The 6607-nt window shown below is 44.9% G+C and overlaps 1 pseudogene; it reads left to right on the forward strand.

Moving 5' to 3' along the window:
- Window positions 1–3465: 3465 nt before the first annotated feature.
- On the forward strand, window positions 3466–4285 carry LOC142848774 (large ribosomal subunit protein eL8 pseudogene; annotated as a pseudogene).
- The last annotated feature ends 2322 nt before the right edge of the window (window positions 4286–6607 follow it).

The raw sequence follows: 6607 nt of genomic DNA on the forward strand, positions 1-6607 counted from the left end.
CTGTTCTGACGGATGCCTCCACAGTTGATATGGGCATAGACACAAATGAACATGAGCAATGGCATCCCAACAGCTGCCAGCCAACAGCTCACACCAATGGATGCACCCAGACTGAGGTACCCCAATTCAAAGTTGTTACCATGTGGGTAGTATGTCTGAAAACAAGAAAACATGGTAGTTTCTAAGATGAGATCATAGAGTTGAGTAAAAGTTAGGCAAATGAGGAAAGAAGTGGAAGGGAGCTTCGGAATAGAGAGAGAAGTCATTGCACAGGCGAGAGGTGTTAGAGGTGTGGTACCTTCTAGGACAGTTCAAATCTTGGCTCTGTATACATGTTTATTGATGTACTATTTACAGTAGCTGAGAAGTGGAACCAACCTAGACATCCATCAATAGATGAATTAATAAAGAAAACTCAGAGCATAGACACAAAGGACTTTTATTCAGCTGTAAAAAAAAAGAAAGAAATTATAATATTTGCCAGAAAATTAACAAAACTAGAAATTATTTTGCTACATGAAATAAGACAGACTAATAATTTTGCATATTTTCTCTCAGATGTGGATCCTGGACTTGTATATGTGAAACTAGAAAGAAGACCATTAAAGGGAGAAAGAGATAGTAATAGAAGAAGAGTAATAGAATACATGTGAAGTGGAAGTAGAAGAGAGGCTACTGGGGCCAGGAAGTGTATCAGAGGGAGGGTGGGGTAGAAAGAGGGACTGGAGGAGGAGGTACAAGAACAAATGCCAGTTAAAGACATTGCAACATATAACACTAAAATGTTGGAGCTAGCAAAAAGAATTATATGTGGTCTCCATATATAAATGACAAATGTTTGAGGTAATGGTCATGCTAAGAAGATGGTAATCGTCAGAAGATTTAGCATGATTGTTATATGATATACACATGTTGAAGCATCACACTGTACCCTATAACATGTGCATTGTGCATAGGTTAAAAGGAACAGCCAGAACTGGAGAGGCAGCTCACCAATTAAAATCATGCACTGCTCTTCTAAAGGACCTGAGTTTGATTCCCAGCACCCAAATCAGTACCTTCCAACCTCCTGTTATAGCTCAAGCGCCAAGGGATCTGCTGCCCTCTTCTGGCCTCCATTACACCTGCAGTTACATACACATATCTACACAAAAGACATCCACATATATATGTAATTACATAAGCAGCAATAGTCATTGCGTCTGCCACCCAAGCACAGAGGTAAGGGAGCCAGGGATAAGGTTAAGAACACCTTAAATGAACCCTGTCTCAAAAAACGAAAAAAAATAAATAAAAATAAAAAAAAGAACACCTTAAGTGTTGTGATGAATATGGAATTTTATTCCTAAGGCTTGGAAAGGGCTTTCAGCACACAGTGACCGAGAGAAAGTGTGAAGTTCAGATCCACTGAATGGTCAGGTCTGGAGAAGGGACTGGGTGGGAGTCAAATGAGTGATGGAGTGTCAAGCAAAGGCTATGTCAGCCACTCGAGTAAGCTGTGAAATTGGAACACAAGGCTGGACTGGTGACTGGGGCATGGAAGAGAGTGGGTGAGAAAGACACTAAGGACAGACAGTTCCCTGGAAACTTTCAGATGCAGTCCCAGGTCAGCAAACACTGCAGCAAGACCAGAGTTAGGGATCGGAACAGCACTGTCTCACTTCGGCCAGGTTTTGTCTGAGGTTCTGAGACATCTGGTGGAGGCGCCTCATGGGAAGAGAGATGGGCAGGCCTGGAGCTCAGGGCAAAGGTGTGGGCTAAAGGAGCACACTTAAATGATACCACAGTATACCTGGTAAGTGAAGTGAGGTGTATAGAGTTGCTCCAGCATCTCCCTGGGAGAGCATACAAAGGCCCGAGACTACAGTTTGAACTGCAGAACCTAGAGCTAGATGGAGAATGTTAAACCATCAACAGGGCCTCAAGAAGCAGCCACGGAAAGCAAGCAACCCGGAAGAGTGTGTGTGTAGGGGGCCAAGGGATGATCATTGACTATGTCTCCTCAGTGGCTTCTCAAAAGTCAGTCCTTGACCCCACTGGAACTCTTAGAAAAATGGCTTCCTTCCCACTCCCAAAGCACCCTTTGCCTCTGCTATAGGTGCTCTGTTTCTAACAAGACTATGTTTATTTTCCTTTACATGGAAGAATATATGCCCACCCATAACCTCTCAGTTTGGACAACTTTAACCATGCTCTTAACAAGGTCATTAATCAGAGTCCTATTTATAATACTACCCAGTGCTCCTGAGGGAAGAAGAAAGGCAAAGAGGAAGGGGGGATAAAGGAAGAGAACAAAGCAGTCTGTGGAGTCACCTGCCAGTGGCCTTTCTTGTGTGCTTCTGTTCCATGCAATTCGGTGTTTGAGAGAAAAGTAAGAGGACCAGAGAGGCTAAGTAATTTGGGCAAAATTACTAAGATGAGGTGTTTTACACGCTGATCTTAGGTCTCCAAACTTTGATCTACCTGCAGGATGTTGTGTTCCTCTGGGCAATCCCTTTGCAGGAGGCTCACAAGTGCCTTTGAGATGCAAGCAGATTCTCTGTGAGAAAGAAATTTCCAGAATAAACAATAAGCAGTAATGGCTAACAGCGGAAGCATAAACATGACCCTGATGGATGACCCCCGTGAATAAATTTGTTCCCTTTTCCACCCTTAATTATATCGGCAGGTTAGACTCTGGTAGGCATAGCTGTGGCGTGATGGATGTATTGGTGGCAATTACGTGTGAGAAGGCGCCTCTGATAGGTCCCCTTTAATGGGAACACCAGGCAGTGGCTTTAACAAGGACAGGCGGATTTGTTTCTCTGCCTCACTCGTTAACTCCTCTCAGATCAGGAGGAAACTGCTATCTACTGTGGCCCAGATTCCCTTCGGAATAAGCAGGGTCTACACAACTCTCATTAGGGTGCCTCAGGGTAGAGGGTGGGGAAGACGGGCTGGCTGAGGTCATTGAGAATTGCACCACCCAGCTCTGCTACCTGTGTGTGTGTGTGGGGGGGGGTTGCTGCTTTGTGCTAAACGTTCCGGAAATGAATGAACAACACCTATTCCTAATAGGAGGCCAAGGGAGCCAGTCCCAGGCTGTCTCGCCCACCAGGCAGGGGAGTGTGATGATCAGAGAAAGTGGAGAAAATGGCTGTGGTCCGTGAAGCTGCTTTTGAGGGGGAAGGGTGGTAACTTGTTCAGGGCGACAGGGTCCGGGCAGAGAGGAACAGCAAGGGTGACTGCTGGACCAGGTGCTTTCATATAAGCTCATCAATACTGAGACTTATTTGACATATCAAAATGAGGCTTTTGTTGTTTTTTCTGTGGCGCCCTTGGCACCACATGACAAAGGGGATTGACATGAGAGAGTGTGACACGTTTAGAAGTTCTTTTGCCTATACTTGATCCAGGAACCTTTGGATAGAATTTGGGTTGGAGATAACATATACAATAAACCTGAGGCGATCTCTCCTCCAGCCTGGCAAGATGCCCAAGGGAAAGAAGGCCAAGGGGAAGAAGGTGGCCCCGGCCCCCGCAGGAGGCGAAGAAGGTGGTGAATCCTTTGTTTGAGAAGAGGCCTAAGAACTTCGGCATTGGGCAGGACATCCAGCCCAAGAGAGATCTCACGTGCTTCGTCAAATGGCCCCGCTACATTAGGCTGCAGCGGCAGAGGGCCATCCTCTATAAGCAGCTCAAAGTTCCTCCAGCCATTAACCAGTTCACCCAGGCCCTGGACCGGCAAACAGCTACCCAGTTGCTTAAACTTGCCCACAAGTACAGGCCAGAGACCAAGCAGGAAAAGAAGCAGAGGCTGCTGGCCCGTGCTGAGAAGAAAGCTGCCGGCAAAGGGGATGTCCCGACTAAGAGACCACCTGTCCTTCGAGCGGGCGTCAATACAGTCACCACTTTGGTAGAGAACAAGAAGGCTCAGCTGGTGGTGATTGCCCACGATGAGGACCCCATTGAGCTGGTGGTCTTCCTGCCTGCTCTCTGTCACAAGATGGGGGTCCCCTACTGCATCATCAAGGGAAAGGCCAGGCTGGGGCAGCTGGTCCATAGGAAGACGTGCACCACTGTTGCCTTCACACAGGTTAACTCGGAAGACAAGGGTGCTCTGGCCAAGCTGGTGGAAGCTATTAGGACCAATTACAATGACAGATATGATGAGATCCGACGCCACTGGGGAGGCAACGTCCTGGGTCCTAAATCTGTGGCTCGAATTGCCAAGCTGGAAAAGGCAAAGGCCAAAGAACTCGCCACTAAACTGGGTGAAATGTACTGCTGAGTTTTCTGTACATAAATATAATTATAAAACTTCAAAAAACAAAAACAAAACAAAAAAAACCTGAGGCGAACATCATCTAAATGTATCTACTACCTACATCTGCCCCTGGATTGGTTTTCTTCTGTGTTTGAGACAGGGTCTCAACCCAAGGTCCTCCTGCCCCAGTCTAGGACTGTAGACATGAGCCACCATCCTCAACTTAGAGGCTTCTCAGGACCTTCTACCTCCTTCTTGTATCCCTGTTCTTCCAACAAATCTAGGCATAAATGCCAAAACATTTAATTTAAAGGAGAAGTTGCCAATGCAGGAGCCAGGTTTCAACCAAAACCTCCCAACTGTTTGCCAGCAGACAATTTAGAAATACTGTGGTACTTCATGTTTTTGTAAACAAGGACACATTTAATTTTTTTTACTGCTATAATGGTTTTATTTTTATTTTATTTATTTATTTTTTTGTTGTTGAAAAAAAATTTCTGCCTCCTCCCCACCTCCCATTTCCCTCCCTCTCCCCACTCCTCTTCCCCTCCCCCCACTCCTCTCCCCCTCCCCCTACTCCATGAAGTACACAAGATATTTAAAGATTGAATCTCAAATCACATAAACATTTACAATATCAATATTCTTTCTATGTGGAGGGGTTTACTTTTAAAAAGTGAAAGAAAAAAAAGGTATCAGAATAAAATTAACTTGGCGAAGGAAAAAAAAAGAAATACTATGGTAAAGATCTTGATTGTCAACTAGATAGAATCTAGACTCATCTAGGACCAGAGGCTCAAGGCAGATCTATGAGAGAAATTCCTGGAAGGATTGATGGAGGGGTAAGGTTCAGAGGTACCCTCCGGCATGGCTCAGTCATGCCTATCTGCTATTGGCTGCCCTGTGTTTATTATTGTCTTTGATGATGATGATGATGATGACGATGCCTCCATCTTTGCTGGCACTAGACTTCAGATTCTCTGACCTTTTCACATAGACTGAGGACCAGCAGTTCTCCAGGAATTCTAGCACCAAAAGGGCACCCAGCTTTATGGACAGTGATTCTCATTTTCTTCATTGTACAAATGATCACTGTTAGACTACCTAACCTTTCGTGTATCAAAAGCCATTTTAGTGATTCTCCTTTCGTTATACACACACACACACACACACCATTGGCTCTTTTTCTCTAGAGAACCTGCCTAGTACAGGGACTGAGGTATAGACATGAAGTGAGAATGGAACTGGTTTCTCTTCCTGGGTGTGCAATCTGTCGTGGAGTTAGACAGAACCACTAAAGAATTCTTACCAATGGAAAGTGAGCAGGTGTCCTATGCACCTGCCAGTCTGAATCAGGTGGCGTTGACTAGGAGATTATCCTAGGACGACCCACCATGTCGACATGGGTCCTAAAATGTAGAAAAGGATTCAGAAGATCCAGAGTGATGTCATGTGAAAAACACCACCAACACTGTTGGCCATGGGTGGGAAGACAGGCCAAGAGCCAAGCCATGTGAACAGCCTCCTGAGCCTGGAGGAGACCAGAAAACAGCTTCACCCTCAAGCATCCAGAAGGACTGCAGCCTTGTTGACACTTTGTCCCCTTTGAACTCCTGAACTCTGAAGCTTTAAGATGACAATGAATCTATGCTGATTGATGCGATGAGTCTATAATAATTTGTTAGAGCAGCCTTATTGGAAACCATGTACTTTAGATTCTCAATAAAATAGGACATAAAGACTACAGACACAGCATATAATTTACCATAAGAAAGGAAAGGAAAAGAAAGATTTATTTGTTATTTTTTCACTTGTATCTATTTTTAATACACAAATATCCTCCCTGGTAGAGCCTGGAGCTCCTGTTTCTTCAGTATTGAACATAGAAGGATATTACATAGTAGGTACCCAATAAAGAAGATGTTAAAATCCATGGTTGATGACAACAAATTTGCCCTGTATGTATGGAAGAGTCAAGCTACCCCAAGTGCTAGCCTTAAAATTTGGGGGTAAGTAGAGGAGAACAGCAATAACTGGAAATAAAGTGGTTATGCAAACAATGCTCTCCTGCTACCCAGTGACTTAGGGCATCACCTGATCTCAATGGCGGCATCTAGACTTCTGTGGCAGAACGGACAGAGCTAGTACAGAAAATGCCCAATGACAAGTCTCCTATTAGTCTCTGACTCTCGACTACCTGGACTGCCGTGGAGCTGGGTAGCAGGTAACCAAACCTGACAGCTTTGAGTTTCTGCTCCTCTTCTCTTTGTTTGCAAGGGACAGAGCTGTGAAGAGAACACCAAGGGGTGGGCAGGAGAGAGGGGGAAAGAAACGGTGACACTAGGTTATTTTAAACCTTAG

This window comes from Microtus pennsylvanicus, chromosome 4, assembly GCF_037038515.1.
Source record: "Microtus pennsylvanicus isolate mMicPen1 chromosome 4, mMicPen1.hap1, whole genome shotgun sequence".
NCBI lineage: Eukaryota > Metazoa > Chordata > Mammalia > Rodentia > Cricetidae > Microtus > Microtus pennsylvanicus.